This window comes from Elephantulus edwardii, unplaced genomic scaffold (genome assembly GCF_000299155.1).
Source record: "Elephantulus edwardii isolate Elephantulus edwardi_28Jun2011 unplaced genomic scaffold, EleEdw1.0 scaffold00064, whole genome shotgun sequence".
Taxonomy (NCBI): domain Eukaryota; kingdom Metazoa; phylum Chordata; class Mammalia; order Macroscelidea; family Macroscelididae; genus Elephantulus; species Elephantulus edwardii.
The window spans coordinates 12,140,830-12,162,026 of record NW_006399814.1 but is presented as its reverse complement, the minus strand read 5'-3'; the positions used below and the strand labels follow the sequence as shown (position 1 = coordinate 12,162,026).

The 21,197-nt window shown below is 41.7% G+C and overlaps 1 pseudogene; it reads left to right on the top strand.

Annotated features, from left to right (window-relative positions):
• The first annotated feature begins 6,742 nt into the window (after positions 1-6,742).
• LOC102869050 overlaps positions 6,743-21,197 on the top strand; it is a 21,891-nt pseudogene continuing 7,436 nt past the window's right edge.

Here is a 21,197-nt window from a genome sequence, read left to right as displayed (position 1 = left end):
CATGACAAAAATACCTAATCACATATCCCTTTTAAACAGTTTTCTCCCTCATCTGTTTCAATGTAGTATACATTATTGAACCCATCTTTCACAGTCTCCCCCCAACCCCGAGGTCAGTCTTGTTTTACAACAGTGGCACCATGCAGTATTTGTCCTTTTGTGACTGAGATACTTCACTCAGCATAATGTCCTCCTGGGTCACCCATTTTGAATATTGCATGAGTTCCTTGCTTTTCAATGCAGCATAGTTTTCCATTGTGTGAATATGCCACAGTTTCTCTGTCCATTTGTTTGTTGATAGGCACTTAGATTGTTTCCAGCTCCTTGCTATTGTGAACAAAGCCGCGATAAACATGGGTGTGCATATATCTGCTTGGGTGTCAGTTATGGTCTCTTTGGGGTATATTCCCAGTAGTGGAATTCCTGGGTCAAATGGTATCTCTATTTGCAACTTTTTGAGAAAGCGCCATATAGCCTTCCACAGTAGTTACACCATTCTACTCTTCCACCAATAAGGGTTCCAGGTTTTCCACAACCTTGCCAGCATCTGTTGCTTGCTGTTCTGTTAAATTTTGCTGTTCTTACTGGGGTGAGATGATATTTCATAGTTGTTTTAAGAAATACTACTTATAAGCTATCTACAACTACATTTGTCGCATATTATTCTACTATCAAATCTGATGACAAACAAAAAAGAAACCCGTGTACTCTGGTACAGAAGAAGATTCTTAGAGTTAGACAGGGTGAAACCATCAGTTACTACATAGAGTGACATCAATCTTGGTGACCTCATTGCTCCAGACTGAGTCTAAATTCCACCTCCTCCCATGGAAAGTTACTTAACCTTTCTAAGCCTTGATTTTGCCATCTGTAAAATGGAGGTAATAATAGCACCTACTCATGAATTGCCAAGAGAACAAATACTTTGAGAGAGAGTACAGCCAGGGTGCAGGAGAGAAACTTTGTCTCACATACTTTAGGCATGTTGCTAGGAGGGACCAAATGTTTGGAAAAAGACATCAAGCTCAGAAAAGCAGAGGTCAGTGGAGGAGGCAAAGAGCCTCAGTGAGACAGATTGCATAGATGACAAAGATGATACAGGATAGGTCAGTGTTCACATCTTTTGTTCACAGAGTCACTATCCCTACTGTCAACTCAATGGCACCTAACAACAACAATAACAACCTCATAGGCAAAACTACATTTGACAAAATGTGGAAGAAGCTAGTGCTGTGCCTGGCACATAGAGGTGGCACTTAGTATCTAATTTAGGGTACAAGCGCCCAGATCTCAGACTAGAATCTTTGTTATTACCAGAAGCCTCTGCCTGCAGCCTCCTACTCAATCCTCTTTCTCTTTTCTACCTCAGCCTCCTGCTTACTTTCCATCCCCACCCTCCTTTCTTCTTTCCAGTGAATCAGAGCCTTCCAGAACCCACACACATACTAGCCACTGAGACAGAGTGGCAATCTGGGGCAAGGACATGTGGGCGTTATCTTCTTCCCAACATTTTCTCACTACTGACTGAGTTTCCAGGAGGAAAATCAAAACTCTAGAAGAAAGAGGTCAAAGAGCACTGTCCCCTGCCCTGAACTGCCCAGGGAAGGAAGTGGGAGGGTCTGGGAATGTTTCCCTTTAAGCAATGTCTGCACAACTATCCACTTGGACACTGCTTGACTCAGAAAAGAGGAATTTAGGACTTGAAAGGTCATCTATCTCATCCCAATACCACTCTTCTTTGGAATTGTGTGTGGTGTGGTGTGGTGTGGTGTGGTGTGGTGTGGTGTGGTGTGGTGTAGTGTGGTGTGGTGTGGCATGGTACAGAAGGTTCTTCCACAGGTGATCCTCCAGCCCAGGCCGCTCTCTCCTTCACAGGGCAGCCCCAGGGTGCAGAGATAGTTTTTTGCTTTATTTTTACTGTTTGGCCCCTTTGGAGGCTTCGGCCTGGTCTTCTGTGACACTATCCTGGCCATAAACCCATGTGGGCTGAGGCCAGTTGGAGGCAGTGATTAGGGAAGGCCAGTTGCTTCTGCTGGTCAGGGCCCCAGGTTTCAGTGGCTAATCTGTGAGCAAATCAGGGACTTTCTGGAGATTGCATCTCTACAGAAGGCAGGGCTGGTGACTGGGATGACAATATTCCTTAGGGGCCCAGCCTTAAGTAGAGGAATTTCCCTCAGGGTGAAGGTAAAAGATAAGCTTGGGGCTGGGGAACTGTGTTAGCTACTGAAACCATGCTGAGAATTCAGCAGACTAAGCCGTATCTCTAGCATAGAGAGAGAGACAGAGAGACAGACAGAGAGAGAGCGCCTAGCGGACAGAAAGCCAAAGCCATGCTCGTAAGCCAAAAGGGGGTGACTCTACTCGGAGGCCCTCAGGCCTGCCTTTAATTGTTTTTGGTGAAACATTGTTCTAGGGTCGTGTAACCCTGGTCTGTCCCCTTGCTATACAGAAGTATCTCATTATATATATATATATATATATATATATATATACATACATCTCATGGTTGCTGTGAAGCCGAACACTGTGACATTGATAGGTCAAATGCAAGAATGGTTACCCATGGTGGACAGTTTTTGGTGGAGCTCCCCGATTAAAACAAGCTTGGAAGCAGGAGTGGCTTCCACTTCATAATAGCTTGCCTCTGAAAACCCAGTGAACCTGGAAAAAGGACGAACGTTATATAGATGTCCAGGACTTTGGTTCATAGGGTTGCTATGAGTCGCCTGAGACTCGACGGCACTTAACAACAACAAGACTTACCTCACAAAGATATTTGAGGCAACACTGAGAAACACTAATTGTATTAAAAAATCAATAATTTCTAAGTGCATACATAGAAAGATATGTAAGCTGAACAGGGTGGGATGGTGAACAAGAGTATGCTCATGAGTATAGACATATGTTTGACAGAAGTTGGAAGTTATCTACATATATATTTCTATATGCTACAAATATTTCTAGGCATACTGTGGAGCAATGATGTCTGTTTACAGACTAAGGTGGACCTGATTCACGCCATGGTCTTTTCAATCACTTGCTATGTATCTGGCAGCTGGACTAAGGATGACAGAAGAAGATGTTTTTGAGTTGTGGTGTTGGAGAACAGTACTGAACACCCCATGGACTGCCAAAAGAAGAAATAAATATGCCTTGGAGAAAGCAGAGTTAGAGTGCTCTCAGAAGCAAAAATTCATCTAGCATACTTTGGGTATATTGTTAGGAAGGGCTATTCTTTAGAAAGGGGCATCATGTTTGGAAAGGTGGAAAATCAGCAAAAGGGAGAAGGACCTTCAACTAGATGGATTGACACACTGAAGCAATGGGCTCAAATGTGTCAGAGATGATGAGGATGGCACAGGATAGGACAGGGTTCAGCTCTGTTGTTCACAAGGTCACTATGAGTGGTACTCAAAACAACAAGAAGCAGAGCATACAAGGGATGATTTCCAAATCATGATTAGTGTTTGCCACAAGCTATAAAGAAATAGAAATGGTAAGGAGGGGAGGGGTGGAATAAGGGCTTGATTTCTGCAAACTTCTTAGCCGTAACCAAATATTGTGAGATTGAGTCACTAGACTTGAAATGTGAGGGCCACAGTTTCAGTGGACAGCTTTATCAATTGCATGTTGTTGCTATTGTTAGGTGTTTTTGAGTCAAGTATGACTCATAGTGACCCTAAGAACAACAGACCCAAGCTCTGCACTAACCTATGCCATCCACATCATCTCTGACTCACTCTTATCAATCCATCTCATTGGGACTCCTCCTTTCTTTCACTGATTCTCCATCTCTCCAAGCATGATGTTCTTTTCCAAGGAATGGCTTCACCTGGCAACATGTCCAAAGTATGAGAAATGAAGCTTCATCATCTTTTCCTTCATGTAGCCCTCAGGCTGCATTTTTTTCCCCAAGATATAACTGTTCTTTTTGCAGTCTATGGGATATCCAGCACTTTTCTCCAGCACTATAACTCTAAGAAATCAATTATTTTGTCATCCTTATTGTTCAGCTCTCTGATTGAGGTGATTTAGAAAATCAAGGTCAGAATAAGTCATACTTTAGTCTTCAAACTGACATCATTACTCTTAAGTATTTTTGAGAGGTCCCTGACAGCATATTTGTCTAACGCAATACATCTCTTCATTTCCTGACTGCTGGTACAAAAGGTGTTGATTGTTGATCCAAGCAAGATGAAATCATTGGCAGCTTCAATCTTCCATCTATCCATTAACCATTTGCCCTGTGGTGAGGACCTTTGTTTTCCTGATGTTGAGATATAATCCATATTGAAAGATATAGTTCTTTATCTTCTCTAGCAAGTGTTTCAAGTTCTCCTCACTTTCAGCAAACAATGTTGTGTCATCTGTATAACACAGGTTCTTGATGAGTCTTCCTCTGATCCTGATGCCACATTCCTCCTCACAGAGTCCAGCCTCATGTATAGTGCATAAAAGCAATGTTCTACACCTTACTTTGGTGAGTAGCCACCAGGATCTTAAAAGCTTGTGAGCAGCTATCGACGCACACTATTGGTCTCTTCGCATCTGGAGCAAGAAAAAGTGAAGAAAATGAAGCTCAAGAAAATAAATTGTTCAAAGGCTTAATAGACCGCACAACCTACTCTCCTGAGATGAGAAGAACTAGCTGGTGCCCTGCTACCAATAAATTTGAGCAGAATCACAATAGAAAGTACTGGACAAAATGGGAGAAAAATGTAGAACAGAATTCAAAATCATAAAGAAAACCAGACTTACTGGCTCCATAAAGACTGGTGAAACTTGAGACCATGGCCCTTAGACACCCTTCAAACTTGGAATTGAACCCAATCCCAATCTTTCAAGCAAACAATGATACTCTTTAATCAAAGTGAGGATATGAAGTGAACAGCAGTACCTATGAAAAAGTTCTCCTCAAAACGATCAACCACACAACACATAAAGGGCAGCAGCTGTGGAAAACGAAGTTCAGAAGGGTGGAGCAGGAAAGATGAGTGGAAATGGGGAACTCAGGGAAGAAAGCTTCTACATTGAGGATACTGCAACTGCCACGAAATGGAATGTGTATAAATTATTGAATGGCGAAATTAATCTGCTCAGTAAACTTTCACCCAAACCAAGATAAAATATTCAATAAAATAAAAGAATACCAAATTAAACATCTTTTTGCATAAAGTCAATCCCCAGGCCAGACTATTCAGCCTCCTGATTTTGCCTGAGAAGGCTAGGTGGAAGGGTGCGACATTACCTCTAGAAAGAGGTGAGCTAGAACTCGGGCTTTGGAAGCTGCAGCCCCTATCTCTCATAGCTGTGTGACCTTCAGCAAGTGACTTGGCTTCTCTGAACCTCAGTTTCCTGAGCGACTCCTTCCTGTCTCTTAAGCTGGTTGGGGGTAACAAATGAAAGATTGCCCGTGAAGTATCTATCAGAGCGTCGGCCCACAAATGCCAGCCTCAGTTACTATTTGAGGCATATGGGGAAACCCGTGGGAAATCCGGGAGCCTCTGGGAAGCTGGGGGTGGCGGGCCGCGGTTCCCGGAGCTGGGGGGGCGGGCCCGGGCGGGGGCGCCTCAGCTCCGGCCCCGCCTGTCCCGCTCCCCGGCGGCCTGCGGGGCGGCCCTGCCGCGGCGGGAGCTGAGTCACTGCGGGCCCGCGGCAGTTGGCCTTATCGCGAAACATAGCTTTCTCCGAAAGCCCCAGCCGCCGCGAGGCAGCTGTGGGAAACCTCTCCCGGGCCCTTGGGTTTGGGGTCGGGAGCAGCAGGGAGCTCCTTTCGGGCTGGCTGGAGGTGTGCACCTAAAACCTTCCCCACGCCGGCCCGCACAGCGCTAAACTTTCCTTGGGCGTAAGCGTTCTGCAGGTTTCTCTTTTCAAGTGCGGATTTCACCGGGGTGGAGTGCCACTTAACGCTTTGAAGAGGGAGCTCGTCGTCTGGAGTCGGGGGCGGATGGGTCGTAGAAGTCCAGAAGAGGGGTGGGTGAGGGGCCAGCCTGAGATTTGGCAGCCGTTCCCAGCCCCCAGGACTGTAGGGGAAGTGACGGGTGGGGGAGAGGGGGAAAGAGCTGACAGATTCTGTAAACAGAGCCGGTTTGGGCCTCGGCCAAGGACGGGGTGTCCTGGCCCAGCCTGGGTGTGAGGCCCATCCGCGGCTGTCCAGGACACCCCGCCCTGCCCGGCTGCCCGGGGGGTGCCCGGCCCACAGCCAGCTCCAGCCAGGATGTGCCAGAGTTTTGAGAAGTGGCCAAGTCCCTTATGGAGAAAGTGTCTGAGGCGAAAGTGGGGGTCAGGTGGAGGTGGGGGCTTCTCTCTAAGAAGGACCTTAAATCTTTCATTGACAACTGCAGGAGTTAAAGGTGTCTGTAGCCTTGGGGCCTAACGCACAGAAGTCCCCGCCTGTTGCCCCTCCCCTACCTCAATTTTACCCTTTGCTTTTGGTGCCTCTGGGTAGCAGAACTGAAAGAGGGGATTTAAATTCAGAGAACCATTCAAGGCCCACTTCTTGCTTCTAGGCTTCTTGCCAGGTATGGTATCCCATGCTAAGGTCCCAAAGTAGCAATTCAGCATAGCAAAGAATGCTCTAGAAAGCTGTGTGGGAGGACTGGGATACTGAAGTGAGTATCATTTGTGTTTATGAGGTGAAGAGCAGGGTTCCTTGATGGTTAAGGCAACAAGTGGCTAAGGACACTTGCACCCCAGTAGGTGGGGGTAGCTACAGGCAGGCTCAGCCTTGGAGGAGGTCGACATGGACGATAACGAGAAGAACAACTCATTTAGGAAAAGTGGCTAATGAGACTTGCAGGCTAATGGGACTTCCCAACTACCAATGGGAACTTTTGAACTTTATTCTGGGGACAAACGTTTCCCAAGATGATGGTGGGCAAAACGAATCTTGCAAAAATATGTATTTGGAACACTGTGTGTGTGCGATTCAGAAAGCCAAATACCATTCTTTATTGCAAGCTTTTCAGAGTCTTTATATTGTCTGCCTCTTTTGTTCTCCAACAGGAAGACAGAGTATGCAGAAGATGACATGCGTACCTTAACCCCATCCTCATAGAAGTTGTACTCTTTTGATAACATTGGGGCCCAAGAATAATAGATATTTCTCATTTGCTGGCTCTGGGCTGAACAGAATGGTGGGCATGTGTAGGCAACACATAAGCATCAAGGGGAAATGTGGCTTTCCTAGACACCCAGATGCAATGAAACAAGAAAAGCCATACTTTGTTCACCAGCCTGTACAAGTCTGAATAACAGGTCATGGTTACAGAGAAGGTTAAATGGATGCATTTGGTGAGTAAATCTCCTATTCCCAAATCAGCTCTCGAGCTCAGCACCAGAGAATCTGAGATTCCTGTTTATGGTTGAGAAATCCCCATGGTCTCTACCAAGAACACAATAATGAGGGTATAGTTGGTGGCAGTGACACTGCCTCAGTTCCTCTGGAAATAAGTGGCTTGTTGTATACACAGGTAAGTGTCAGGTTGCGAGGGAGACTAAGACTTAGGACTTTCAAGTTGCATTCAGGACAGTTTGAGAAGACTCATTCAACTTAACGGAAAAATTAGTGACCCACTTAAGTGCATGTCTCATAAGAGGTAACACCTTGAGGCTGAGGTCAATGTAGTGTCTCTGCTAGGACATATCTAGAGCTCAGTACTAGCTGGTTTTGTAATTAACTCCATAAAAAGCATAAGAGCAAAGCTGATCCTTAGAAACAAAAACAACAAAAATAAAACCCCAAACCCAAAATAGGCAGAATGATGAGACTTCACCTCACATACTTTAGGTATGTTGCTAGAAGGGGCTATTCCTTGGAAAGGGACATGATGCTGGGAAGGGTGGAGGGTCAGCGAAGGAGAGGAAAACCCTCAATCAAGTGGACTGACCCAGTGACACTTGCAATGGGCTCTTGTGTGTCAGGAAGTGGGAGGGTGGCACAGGATAGAACAGGGTTCAGATCTTTTGTTCATAGGGTCGCTTATGAGTCATACTCGACAGCACCTAACAATAACAATTGCCAATTGGGAGAGGCAGGGGTACCTGAGCGGTTGTACTCAGGGATCCTTCTGACAAAGATAACCAACACTAGCAGAACTTGCACCTTCACTGAGAGGCAGAGAGCAACCAGAAAAGCAGCTGAGGAAAGACATTGCATATCATCAAGACTGTGTGGTACCTTCTTGGAATTGAACCTGAGCTTACCTGCAGTATCCCCTGGAATTCCCAGAAACCTAAAAGACACCTAGAAGGGGACTGCTGAGCAAATGGAACCATGCTAGTTCCTCTTGTCTTGATACATTGGGGAAGCTCTTTCTGTGTGTGTGCCTGCATCCTCCCCATGCTTACAAGTTGCATCCAAGTTATTAAAATTGGAGCCAACTGCTTCAACTGCTCCGATAGCTAACCCTCCAGCATGTTTTTCAGAGGCTGTAAATCAAATGGGAGAGAATTTCCCATCTTTCTCCTGCAAAGCTGCTGGTGGATGCAAACTGGCTCCCTTTAGGTTAGCAATACAACTCCCGGTAGACTGTGCCACCCAGAGCTGTAAAATAAAATATGGTAATGCTGTCTCACATTCTGTGTGAAAGCAAGCTGAAAAGGGACAAATCAGTGGAGCTGACATCTCCAGGGAAGGGCTATGATGAGATAGGGTGTGGCAAGTCTTTCCAGGTGGCTAAGTCTTAAAAGTATAAAGGACTGGCCTGGCTGGTCTGACCAGCATAAGGAAAAGGAGGCTGGAGAGGCTTGCTAACATATGGAGCACCAGATTGCAAGTTTGAGCTGTGTAATGGTGTCTATGGGGCTCTGCAGAATACAACCCCTAACTCCTCCTTCCCATCAAATTCCACTTTCATGGCAATTGTAGCTTCCAGGTCTCCTCCACGTATCTTCTCTTTGCTTCCATTAGTTTCTCAGTCTGTCACTTGCTCGCACTCCAGCTTGGCACTGAAATCACTTTGGCTGGGTTACCGGTGACCTGCTGGATGACATACTTACTGACTTTATTTAATAACTACTTTGTTGAGTTATCATACTATACAGTTTACCTATTTAATGTGTACAGTTCAGTTTTATTTGGGCAGCCATTGTTGTTATGTGCTGATCAGTTGGAACTGACTCATAGCTGACCCTTCAGCAGGTTTTTCAGAGGATGTAAATCACACAGGAAGACATTGCCTATCCTTCTTCAATGGAGCAGTTGGTGGATTTGAACTACATGTCTTTGGGTTGGTAGCACAGCTCTGTACCACTAGGCCACCAGCACTCCCTTGTACAGCCATTATCACAATAAATTTTAGAACATTTCTTCTCAGATGACTCTTGAAAACCATGCCCCTTAGCATGCCCCTATTCTTCCACTAGCCATACCTTGTCCTAAAGAATCATTTATCTACTTTCTGTTCTAATGTATTTGCTTATCCTGGACATCTCATATAAATAGAATTATACTTTCATATGGCATTTCTAGCCATGATCCTGTAACTCTCACCAAAAAGATTAGGTAGAACTATGCAAATAAGGTGCTTAGGCCATAGTGGACCAAGGGGCTTGGACAACTTGCTAATAATACAAAAAAAAAGGCTCGTGACATGTTTGTAGGGGTGGAACTATAATAAATATGGTGGAACAACTCAACAGTTTCTTGTATTGGGGGCATGATGTCCACGTTACTGCTCTTAATAACTTAGATACATATGTATTTGCTTGCTTATCTAAATCTACTCTTATAGGTACAATGCTTATCTGTCAGATGTTGTACTAAAGTGGATATCCCAGATTAAAACAGACTATCAAGAAAGATTAACCAAAAAAAAAAAAAAAGAAAGAAAGAAAGATTAACCATCCACTTCTGAAATAACACGTCTTTGAAAACTCCCAGAACAAATGAGCAGAGTTAAACAGTTTAACAGTTAGATATAGCACTAAAGGTAGAGCTCTCAAGTTGGAAGACATTAAAAACTAGGATTGACAGAATGACTACAGCAATAGGTTAAAGGATGTCAGAGATGAGGAGGAGGAAGTGGAGGATAGGACAGGGTTCATAGGCTTTCTATGAATCATACTCGACTCCATAGCACATAAAAACAATGGGTCCCAAACAAGGGTACTTGTCGGTCATATCATTCCTTTAGTCTTAAAAGCCATCTCAGAGCCGAAAGGAGGATGTCACTACCACCACAAAAGAAGAGCCAGGGGGGAGCTCTGGTGGCCTAGTGGCAAGGAGCTGCAACTACAATCCCAGAGGCGCATGGTTCGAATCCACCAGATGCTCTGCCGAGGAAGGAGGGACAATCTCCTCCTGTACCAGTCAGATGTGATTTGATGGTACACTCACACAAAAATAATAAAATTAAAAAAAAAAAAAGAAGAGCCAGGAACAAAGCAAGTCATTTGAATCCATAGTTCCTGTGCTGAGAATCTCCTAGGCCCAGGAAACAGATTGCTATAGCCCTAGAGATCGTGCTAGACAGTAAGAAGCTGTGGCAATCTCAACAGATAGTAAATAACAGAAAGCCAGAAGACCAGCAGAAGAGGACACAGTGGACTTCTCAGTCTGTGAATCGAGAAAGCTGAGCATCCTGGGTCAAGGGACTTTTTGGTAGAAGGGGGTGATGAATGAATGAAACTGGGCTTACTGACCTATGAAGTGAGAGAGTTGAACACCTTCAGGCTGAGGTGTGCCTAGCAGAGTAGGATGCGTCAAGACACTTGTCAGTGCAAGAAAAGAGATTTTTGGCACTTGTCTGAGAAAATTATGAACAGAATTCAGCAGAAAGCAAACAGACACTATCCTGATTTGAAGACTTGTATTCCAGTAAGAAGTGTCTGTCTTGATAGGAAGAAATTGTATCCTGAGTCTTTTCTGATCCTATGTTGTAACCTGTTACTTCCATAATAAACTCCATAATTGTGAGTACTGTCTGTAAGTTCTATGTGGTCATTGCCACAAATTATTGAAACAAACAGAACTAGAGTGCTGAGGGAAGACTACAGTTGGTGAAAAGATTGGAAAGAGGAGAAACATCTGTCTGGGAATCAGCCTTAGACTCATGATCTTGATTCTCTTTCCCCTCTATAACATGAGAGGAGGTCAGATGCCCTCAACACAAATTTTCAGAGTGTATTTGTGTGTTTGTATCTGTGACTATCTTCTTTTTTTATAAATGTATTTTGAAACTTTGTTCATGTTATAGTATGTCTCAGTTACTCATCCTTTTTATGGCAGAATACCATTTTCACATATAAATATACTATGTTGTCATTGTTGTTGTAATGTACCATCAAGTTGACTGTGACTCATATCAAACTTATGTACAACACCTCTGAACCCTACCATATCCTGAGCCAGTTTCACTGACTCCAATACACCCACCCTCATTACCCCAGTTACTGTGTCAATCAATTTCACCCGGGGTCTTTCTCTCTTCTGCTGTCCCTCCATCCTTCCAAGAATGATGTCCTTCTCTAAGGACTGTTCTCTCCTGACCACGTGCCCAAAGTATGTGAGATGGAGCTTCAAAATCCTAGATGCCCTGTGCATGCAGGGAAGGTGGGCATAACAGTGGGAGAGGGATGTCTAGAAGCCTCTAGAAACATGCCTTCACTGGCAGCTGCCAGGAACCATAGAGTCACAGCTGATACAGAGATAAGGAACACCTCCACAGAGGAAAACCCAGGAAGGACCCTCGGTTCCAGGGAGCTAGTTCTGAGGCAGACTTCTGTCACATTGCCATACACAACCCAGCCCCTTGTGGCACATGGAACCCAGGCTTATCTGGAATCCACACGACTGTGCTGCATTCTAAGCAAGTATGAGCTACCTTCTGAGTAATGATACTTTATATTTGCATAGAGTAACATGTTTATAAAGTGTTTTTAAAAGACTTTGTAAGTTATTGAGGCGGTAGAGCCATGTTTTAGAAACTTGGTTTAAGAAAAAGACCATACTTACTAATAAAACATCATTTTGCACTTTGGGGGGGGGGAACACCACAAAATCCTAGCCTCCAAGGAGAGACTTGGTTTCACTCTCTTCATGACAGGTGTATTTGTTTTCTTGGTGGTCCATGGTATGTTCAAGACTCTTCTCCAGCACCACAACTCAAATGCATCATTTCTTCTCTCTTCCAGCTCTCTGATGCATAGCAAGTAATTGCACAGACCATGACCTGGATCAGGTGCATCTTAGTCCCTAGCTTGACATCATTACTTTTTAGCACTTTAGCAAAGTCCCTGACAGAAGACTTCCCCAGTGCAATTATCTTTTGATTTTCTAACTTCTGGTGCCAAGAGTGTTGATTGAGGAGCTGAGCAAGATGAAATTGTTAACAACCTCAATCTCTTCTCCATCTATCATGGTACTGACAATAGGCCCAATAGTGAGAATTTTTGCTTTCTTGATGTTGAACTTCAAGCCATATTGAAGGCTATAGTCCTTGACTTTCTGCAGCAAATGCTTCAGGTCCTCCTCAGTTTTGGCAAGCAAAGATGTGTCATCTGCATATCGCAGGTTACTGACAAGTCTTCCTCCAATCTTGATGACACATTCCTCCTCATAAAGCCAGCCTCCTGAATGATCTATTCTGCATACAGTTTGAAAAGATCTGGAGACAGGACACATCCCTGATGCACTCCTTTTCTAATTTTGAACCATGCTGTGTTTCCTTATTCTGTTCTGAGGACTGCTTCCAGGTCCAAATATAGATTTCACATGACCACAATCGTTCTAGGATTCCCATTCTTCTCAAGGTTAGCCACAATTTTGATGGAATCCACACAGTCAAATGCTATTGCACAGTCAATGAAATACAGATAGATACTGCTCTGGTACTTTCAGCTTTCGGTTAAGATCCATCTGATATTGGCAGTACTATAGTAATTACCAAACATTGTTTTCCCCTCCACCTTTTGGCTATTATGAGTAAAGCTGCTATAAACATTTGTACACAAACTTTTAAAAGAATATATATTTTCTCTTTTCTTGGGTATGTGCCTAAAAATAAAATTGTTTTTCTGTTGTAATGTACCGTCAAGTTGCAACCAACTCATAGCTGAGCCTCTAGTGGTTTTTCAGCAGCTGTAAATTGCATGGAAGAGATTGCCCCTCTTTCCCCCATAGAGCAGCTGATGGATTTGAACCACATGCATTTTGATGGTTAGCACACCACTGTAACTCTATACCACCAGAGCATTACTGAATCATGGGTTGTTTTGGGGTTGGTTTTTTTTTTAATCTTTTAATGAAAGTTTATCAAGAACTTGGATTTCCATTCATTCATTGTTGCACATTTTCCTCGACCCCAATCCCGACCCCCATTTGCTTTTTTCTTTGGAAAAAAAAGGTCTTTCCTTTTTATACAGTTCCCCACATATGCAAAACTTTATTATGCAACTCTTATTTTGGACTCTTGTCATGCCAATAATACCTAATCATGTATTCCTTTTATACAGTTCTCTCCCTCATCTGCTGCAATGCTCTGTACATTATTTATCCCCTTCTTTTCTTAGTTTCCCCCCAGCCGCTATATAAGTTCTGTTCTTTAACAATGGCATTATGCAGTATTTGTCTTTTTTTGACTGAGATATTTCACTCAGCGTAATGTCCTCCATGGTCACCCATTTTGTATAATATTTCATTAGTTCTTTGTGTGAATATACCACAGCTTCTTCTCTATCCATTCATTTGTTAATAGGCACTTGAGCTGTTTCTAACTTTTTGCTATTGTGAACAAATCAGCAATAAACATCGGTGTGCATATATCTGCATGGGTGGCAATTATATTTTCTTTAGGGTAAATTCCCAATAGTGGAATTGCTGGGTCAAATGGTATTTCCATTTGCAACTTTTTGAGAAAGTACCATACAGCCTTCCATAGTGGTTGAATCATTTTACACTACCACCAACAGTGAATAAGGGTTCCAGTTTCTCCACAACCTCCCCAATATTTGTTGTATGCTGCTCTGTTAAATTTTGCTATTCTTACTGGGGTGAGATGATAGCTCATAGTTGTTTTGATTTGCATCTTTCTTAGAGCTAGTGAGTTTTAATATTTATGCATGTGTTTGTTCACCATCTGAATGTCTTCTTTGGGGAAGTGTCAGTTCATATCCTGTGCACATTTTTCAATTGGGTTGTTTACCTTTATTTTGTTGTGGCTGAATCACGTTTTAAGACTATGTTTTGTCCTTTGAAGAACTACCAGACTATCTTCCAAAGTGGCTGCATCTCCATTAACAAAGAATGAAGATTCTGATTTCTCCTAGTTCTGGCCAACACTTGTTCTTTGACTTTTTTTACTATGACAGTAGCATTCCTATTATGGGTATGAAGTGGTACTTCACTGTGGTTTGGATTTGCATTTTCCTGATGGTTAATGCTGCTGTGAATTTTTAAATTTAATTATTGGCCATTATCTATTTTTTTCTTTGGTTCCTTGTGCTTTTGCTGTCAAAACTAAAACCTAGTGCCAAGGTCACACCACTTATCTATCGATTTGTCATACTGTGGTGACTTGCCTTTTGTGTGATGGTAGAAGATAGGTCACCATAATTCAAATATCACTGGGATCACCTATGATAGACTAATTCCAGCAGAGATTCCAAACCAAGATAGAAATGATGAACCCTCAAAAACCATGTTAACAGAGAACTCCGGTGGCCTAGTGGCAAGAAGTGGTGCAGCAATCCCGAAGGCACCAAGTTTGAATCCACCAGATGCTCCTTTGGAGGAAGAAGTGTAATCTTCTCCTGTGCCAGTCGTACTCAACTTGATGGTACACAACAAGGATAAAAGAGTTAATAGCAGAGGAACATTGTCCAGTAAAATGCTGAGAGATGAGCCTCTCAGGTTGAAAGGCACTCAAAATATGATAGGAGAAGAGCTGCCCGTCAAAGTTGAGTCTATTTTAATAGCATAGATGGATTAAGGCTTTCATCTAATGAAGAATTTTCATTTGCTGATGTACAAGACTCACTATGAGGAAGATATCACTATAAATAACCATTAATAATTGGAAGGTGGACTGTATAGAGTATGAAACTAGGGAAATTGGAAGTTGTCAAGAATAAAATTATTGTTGTTAGGTGCCACGATGTCAAGTACAACTCATAACGACCGCATGAACAATAGAGCTGAACCCTGTGCCATCCTCATAATTTCTGAAATACTGGAGCCATTTGCAGCAGTCACTGTGTCAGTAAATCTTTCCAAGGGTCATCCTCTCTTTCCCTGTAGCTCCACCTTCCCAAGCATGATGTCCCTTTCTAAAGAATAGCCTCTTCTAGTAACATGCTCAGAGTATGAGAGATAAAGCCTTATCATATTTGCCTCCAAGTAGAACTTTAACTGCACCTTCTCCAAGACATAGTTGTTCTTTTGGAAGTCCATGGGATATCCAGTACTCTTCCCCAACACCACAGGTCAAAGACATCAATTCTTCTCCTGTCATCCTTCTTCATTGTCTAGTTCTCAGATGCATAACAAGTGATTGAAAAGACTATGGCCTGAATCAAGCATACCTTAGTCTTCAAACTAACGTCATTGCTCCTCAATGATTTGGAGAGGACTCTGACTGCATATTTCTCCAGTGCAATATGTCTCTTGATATCCTGACTGCTAGTGTCAAGGATATTAATTGTAGCTCCAAGTATGATGAAGCCATTGATAGTTTCAATCTTTTCTCTGTCTGTCATGATGTTGTCTGTTGGTTAAGTGTCAAAAATTTTTGTTTTCTTGACAATGAGATGCAAACTATATTGAAGGCTGCAATCTTTGACCTTCTCCAATAAGTACTTCAAGACCTCCTCACTTTCAGCAAGCAAGGTTGTGTCACCTGCAAAGTGAATGTTATTGATGAGTCTTCTCCAACTCTGATGCCATATTCTTCATAGAGTCCAGTTTCGTGAATAATTTTCTCAGTGTACAGATTGCCAGCATACACATGCATAAATTCCAGTTTCTCAAACTTTTTTTTCAGTATTTAAATTGAATAGGTATGAAGAAAGGATCCAACGTTGACACACACCTTTCTTAATTTTAAACCACATAGTGTTCCCTTGCTCTGTTCACATAACAGCCTCTTGGCCTAGGTTTATGTTTCACATGAGTATGGTTAAGTGTTCAGGGATTTCCTTTTTTCAATTTTTATAATAATTTGTTGTGATTAACACCACAAAGTCAAATGCTGTGAAAACTGGACCAGGTACTGATTGTGGAAAAGACCATCAACTACTCATATGCAAGTCCAAATTAAAGTCAAAGAAGGTCAAATCAAATCCACAGGAATAAAATTTGACCTTGAGGCTATCCAATCTGAATTTAAAAACCGACTCAGGAACAGGTTTGAGGCCTTGAAAACTAATGAATGTAGACCAAATGAGCTGTGAGAGAAATCAAGGCTATCATCTACGAAGAATGCAAAAGGTCATTACAAAGACAGAAGAAAAAGAAAAGACCAAAATGGATGTCAGAAGAGACTCTGAATATTGCACTAGAGTGCCAAGAAGCCAAAGCAAAGGGAAGAAATCAAGAAATCAAGAAGTTAAGAAGCTAAATAGAAAATGTCAAAGATCAGCACAGGAAGACAAAACAAAGTATTATAATGAAATGTGCAAAGAACTGGAGTCTGAAAAGCAGAAGGATCGTACTCACATTTCTTAAGCTGAAGGAACAAAAAAAAAACAAATTCAAGCCTCAAGTCACAATACTTAAGGATGCTATGGGCAGAGTATTGAATGATCCCGAAAGTAATGAAAGAAGATGGAAGAAGTATACAGAGTCACTATACCAAAAAGAATTGGCTGACAGAAGATTTTCAAGAACCAACATATCAAGAGGTAATGGTGATGAAGGAGGAAGTTCAGGCTGCTCTGAAGAACTTGGCAAAAAATTCCCCAGGAATTGATGGAATACCAATTGACATTTTAACAAACAGATGTTGCCCTGGATATGCCCACCAGATTGTGCCAAGAAATCTGGAGGACAACTACACGGCCAACTGATTGAAAGAGATGCATATTTATTCCCATTGCAAAAAAAGGTGAACTGACAGAGTGTAGGATTGTAAAATATCACTCATATCACATGCAAGCAAAATCCTGCTGAAGATTGTCCAGGAACAACTTAAACAATATATTGACAGAGAAATACAAGCTGGGTTTAGAAGAAGCCATGGCACTAGAGACACATTATCACCAATGTCAGATGGATCTTGGCAGAAAGTAAAAAGAACCAGAGGGATATCTATTTCATTGACTGTGGAGCACAACAAATTTCAGTTAACCTTGAGGAGAATGGGAATCCCAGAACGCTTGACCAGGAAGCAGTCCTCAGAACACAGCAGGGAAACACTCATAGTTCAAAATCAGGGATGGAGTGCATCAGGGATGTATCCTGTCTTCTTATCTTTTCAGTCTATATGCTGAACAGATCATTTGGGAGGCTGGGCTATATGAGGAGGAATGTGGCATCAAGATTGGAAGAAGACTCATCAACAACCTACATTATGCAGATAACACTACCTTGCTTGCTGAATCTAAGGAGGACCTGAAGCACTTGTTGCAGAAGGTCAAGAACTGTAGTCTTCAATATGGATTGAAGATCAACATCAAGAAGACAAAGACTCTCACCACTTGGCCAATTGGCAGCACTATGATGGATGGAGAAGAGATTGAGATTGCTAACAGTTATAGCTTGCTCGGCTCCACAATCAACACTGTTGGCACCAGCAGTCAGGAAATAAAAAGGCAAATTGCATTAGGTAAATCTGCTTTCAGAGACTTTTCCAGAGTACTGAGAAGCAATGACATCAATCTAGAGAATAAGGTGCACCTGATCCAGTCCATGGTCTTCACAATTACTTGCTATGCATCAGAGACTAAGGATGACAAAAGAAGAATTGATGCTTCTGAGTTGTGGTGCAGGAGAAAAGTCTTGAACATAACATGGACTGCCAAGAAAACAAATAGGTCTGTCTTGGAGAGGGTGAACCAAGTTTCTTCTTGGTGACTATGATTTTAAAGCTCCATCTCACATACTCTGGGCACGTGGCCAGGAAGGACTTTGGAGAAGTACATTATGCTCAGAAGGGTGAAGGGACATCACAGGAGAGGAAGGCCCATGATAAGATAGATTGATACAGTAACTGGGGCAACGGGAGTAGGTGTGTCAGAGTCAGTGAGACTGACTCAGGACAGGGTAGGCTTTAGAGTTATTGTACATCAGGTCGCTATGAGTCTCAGGTGGTTTGATGGCACATAACAACAACAGTCAATAAAACACCAATAGGCATTCTCCTGGTATTCTTTGCTTTCAGCCCAAATCCATCTGATATCAGCAATGTCAAAGTGCTTTATTGACTATGCAAAGACATTCAATTGTGTGAATCATAATAAATTATGAATAGCATTGAGAAGAATGGGAAGCCCACAACACTTACGTGTGCTCACATAGAATCTGTACATAAAACAAGAAGCAGTTGTTCGAACATGGTTTAAATCATGGAAGGTGTGATTTAAGTGTTATATCCTTTCAAGATAAATATTTAATATGTATGCTGAGTAAATAGCCTGAGATTCATGCCATCTGTAAAAAAAGCTTTACTTTGTGCTCTCTGATGCCTTTGTCTGAAAAGAGTTACACTGCTAATCCAAAGACTACATGGCTATTCAAATCCACCAGTGACTCTAAAAGAGAAAGATAAGCTTTCTCCTCCTGTTGCAAGTTACAGTCTCAGAAACATAATTGAAGACTACTGTGAGATGTAACTGACTTGACAGACAACTGAGTTGAGTTGAAGCTGAATTATGTTTTTCACATCTAAATGTACAGTATCAGAGAAAAGTGGGGAGATGGAATATATTTGTTTTGATCCTCTGGTCTTAGGAAAGCATTCAGTCTTTTACCATCAAGTATAATTTTAGATCTGGGATTTTTTTGTAGATACCTTCAGCAATTTGAGGAAGTTCCCTATTATTCCTAGTTTGTTGAGTGTCTTTTTTATTAAGCAGTACTGACATTTGTCAAATGCCTTTGGTATGTATACTGAATAATGATGTAATTTTTGTTCTTTTTTCTAATGATACAACTTGAATAACCTAGATAAATCTCACCTGCTCATGGTATTTAATCACTTTTATGCATTGCTAGATTTGACTTGCTAGTATTTTATTGATAATTTTTGCATCTATATGCATAAAAGCTGTTGTTCCATAGTTATCTTTCCTTGTTAAGTCTTTGTCTGGTTTTAATAATGGGGTAAAAGGCGCCCATAGAATTCACCAGGAAGTATTTCCTCCTACTTTTTGTTTTTTTGACATTTTTTGTATTATTGTTGTTGTTATGTGCCATCAAGTCATAGATGACTCATAGTGACCCTATGAATGAAAAAACCTGAACCCTTGTATAACTTTCATCATTTCTCCAAGTTCAGAGAGATTCTGGAGGCAAGCTACTTCAGAAGTGAATTTCACTCCTACTCCCAAGCTTGTTTTAATCGGGGAACTCCACCATACACTGTCTGCCATGGGTAACCATTATCGCATTTGACACATCAGTGTCACAGTGTTTGGAATCACAGTAACCGCATGATTATCTCTGTACAGCAAATGGGCAGACCAGTGCTATACCACTTAGAAAAATGTTTGACCAAAAATAATTAAAACCAGGCCTGAGGGCTGCAGATTAAAATCACCCACCTTTGGGTTGGTAGCATAATTTTATGTCCACTAGGCTAGCAGAGCTCTCTTGTTGTTGTTATTACTCTGATTTATTTATAAAGTTTTAATACATTCTTTTTCACAAAAGATCCTTTCCCTTTCCTTCACCCCAACCACCCATCAAATTGTGCAACCCTATGATTAACACCCTACACTCTTCCATCCTCACCCCTCTATTTCCACCCTCCCCCTGTCGTGGATCCTCATATTCATTCTACAATAATGGTTTTTATACAGTATTTGTTCTTGTAAGACTGTGTTAGTTCACTCAGCATAATGTTCTACAGTCCCTTCCAAGTTAGGTAGTAATTTACAAAATCATTGCTCCTGTGTGGTGCATAGTATTCCATTGTATGAATGTACCACAACTTCTCAATCCATTCGTTTGTGGTTGGACGTCTGGGCTGTTTCCATGTTCTTGTGATAGTGAAGAATGCTGCTATGAACACTGGTGTACAAGTTTCTGTTTGAGCCTCAGTTTTCATTTTCTTAGGGTATATTCCAAGCAATGGAATAACTGGTTCATGTGGAATTTCTATGTTCAGCTTTTTGAGGAAGCACCAAACTGCCTTCCAGAGTGGTTATACCATTGTACAATCCCAACAACAATGTAAAAGATTTTCTATCTCACCATATCCTCTCCAACATTTATTACTTGCTGTCATGTTCAACTTTGCCACTTCTACTGGAATAAGATGGTATCTCATTGTGGTTTTGATTTATGTCTCTATTATTGTCAGTGATTTGCAACACTTCTTCATATGTCTGTTGGCCATTTGAATTATCTTCCTCTGTGAAAATTCTTTCCATGTCTTTGCCCATTTTATAATTGAATTATCAGACTTTTTCTTGGGGACGCCAGCAGTATTCTATAAACTCTCATCATGAGACTCTTGTCTGAGATGGTATTGCCAAATGTTTGTTCCCAATCAATAAGTTTTCTTTTCACCCTGGAAAGTTTTCTTCTAGTATTTCTTCCACTACTTTCTCAGTGATTTCCCTGTAATTCCCCTGTTCTAGAATTCCAGTCATACATATGTCATTCTGTTTTATGTCATCCCACATGATTCTAATGTTTTCTTAATTTTCTTTATGTCTCATCTCTGATTTTTCTTCAATTATGTTTTCAGTGAAGCTTTTGTCTTCCAACTTACTGACCCTCTGTTTCATTTCTTCAGTTGTGCCTTTTTGTTCTACCAGCATGTTGCACACTTCTGTATTTTGGTTTTAATATTCTGGATTGCAGTTTCATGCTTTTCTGTTATTTCTAGTACTGTGTTGACTGTACCCTCTTTTCCTTATGACAGTTTTTTAAGTTCTTGTAGATCTTTATCTGTTCTATCAATTCTTTCTTCTATCTTTTACATTTTCTTCCATGGCTGTTCAAGTTGCTCCTCATCAATATATTTCTTCTGGAGTGTTGTCTCCAGGGTATTTGCTTTCTTTTTTTAAAATTTTTATTTTATTTTATTATTTTT